This window comes from Choloepus didactylus, chromosome 14 (assembly GCF_015220235.1).
Source record: "Choloepus didactylus isolate mChoDid1 chromosome 14, mChoDid1.pri, whole genome shotgun sequence".
Classification (NCBI taxonomy): domain Eukaryota; kingdom Metazoa; phylum Chordata; class Mammalia; order Pilosa; family Megalonychidae; genus Choloepus; species Choloepus didactylus.
In genome coordinates, this window is record NC_051320.1 from 18,436,784 (window position 1) to 18,438,691 (window position 1,908).

At 46.3% G+C, this 1,908-nt stretch overlaps 1 pseudogene; it reads right to left on the reverse strand.

Moving 5' to 3' along the window:
- Positions 1-467: 467 nt before the first annotated feature.
- On the reverse strand, positions 468-1,527 carry LOC119508787 (annotated as a pseudogene).
- Between the last annotated feature and the right edge of the window lie 381 nt (positions 1,528-1,908).

Sequence of the window (1,908 nt, forward strand, 5' to 3'; positions counted from 1 at the left end):
AAAAGTTTCATCAGACAGCAGTGTGTGTGGAGGGCGTTTGGTTCATTTCTGTCACTCTGCAAGCCAAACTCTTGTCTTGAGTTTAAAATCAACATTGACTATCAATATATCCTCCTAAAATTTTCTTTAAGGCACATGTGCATATCACTAACACGGTAAAGTATAGTAGTAACAAGTTAACAGCACATGGCCAGGAACAGGCAACAAAATCTCTAGTTCCTCTACATGAAGTTTTAAAATGAAAGATACATAGTATAAAACATTTTAACAAACATCATCATTCTCGTTAAAACTTCATTTACAGTCATTCCTACAAAAGAGTTCTAATATAGAATGTCCACTTGGAAAGAATTCCACGCTGAGAGCCCAACCATCAATTCAGAGATGCACTGTCCCATCGGATGGGAAATGTGAAGCTCTTCACCGTTTTTCTTTCAAAGATTTCCTAAATTCTTAGTCTTGGGTCTTCACTTTTGCTTGCTGCTCTTATTTCCTTTTAGCAGATTCTCAGGCAAGGCAAGCTGATATCTGTGTAAATAGCCATATGGACGCAGATGATAAACCAGCTATTCTAACTCATACATAGCGGTGAGGTCCACATAGTGAAAAGAAATTGCAAAATCAGAACAGCAACCGGGACCGTCCACAGGAGGATAAAAGTTTTAATTCCAGTACCAGACGGCTCTGGGTATGTAACCTTTGATTAAGTGTTGCTTTGGCGATAAGGGATGAAAAGTTTCTTTTCCAGTGGGATCTCTGGAATCCCCCGCTTTCACGTTGACGATTTCCACGCATCTCCCCAGGGCTACGTCCTCAACGGAGAAAATGTGTGTACACGTGTTTGTTTTCAATGCATCAACAAATCTCTTCAAGGCTTCCTTGCTCAGCACATAGCCTGCTCCTCCGCTCATGTAGCCCTTCCTAACATAGACCTTAAATCTTCTTCCAAAGTAAATGGATTCTTCCGGATAGTAATTTGCGAGAAGCCATCTCAGATTGTCTAGTATGACATATGTGTCGTCGTCTGCCTTCAGGAACCAATCGGCGTCCTCTAAATAACGGTTATGAACATACTGAAAAGCTCTGATCGTTTTCCAGTACAGCTGGTCTCTGCCTTCTTTGGTTTCTAATCCCACAGTGGGGAAGTCTCTGTTTTCTTCTGAACTCATAAACAACACTTTGTTACAACGCTGGGCCCATGTAGCTTTGACGTGTCCGGCTTTTTTCTCTAGGTTTTCAGGCCATGTCATAACCCAGCAAAGAATTTTGACCTTCTGGTAGAGTCTTCCGGAAGCATGTGTCCTCATCTGTACGTTGGCTGCCATCTGCTGGGAAGCTTTTCTGTCCTTCCAGAGGATGCTGCCCCTTTCCACCTGAACGCCCAGCACAAGGCTCATGATTAGGAACAATAGGCTGATACCCACCGCGGTCTTCCAACAAAATGATAAAGAGCTGAGAACAACAAAAAAATCCCATTGCTGAGCCACAGAGGAGGGCTAGAAACCGCAGCCAACATTTCGAGACCATTTCTCGAGAGTGCACTTCGGCGGCAGTTCCCTCTCGCTCTCCGGGGCGCGCAGGCGGCGACGCTGCTGGACCCGGACTGCACGGCTCTTGGCGGCCGCAGGTGGCGCTCGGGCAGTCCCGCGGGTCCCCAGGCGGCGGCCGGGTCTAGGCTCCGCTCCCGCTGCGCGCCAGCGTCCCCATCCTACCCCCAACCCCCAGTGATCCGTGTGTGTGTGTGTGTGTGTGTGTGTGTGTGTGTGTGTGTGTGTGTGCGCGCGCGCTCATGCATGCGTGATTCTTGTTACTCTTCTGGTGAGAGTGCCTTATTTCCGCCACAGTTACTTCTCTGTAGCAATTATAAGAACTGTAAAGTTTATCATCTTTTGAATTGAAGTTGCTAAT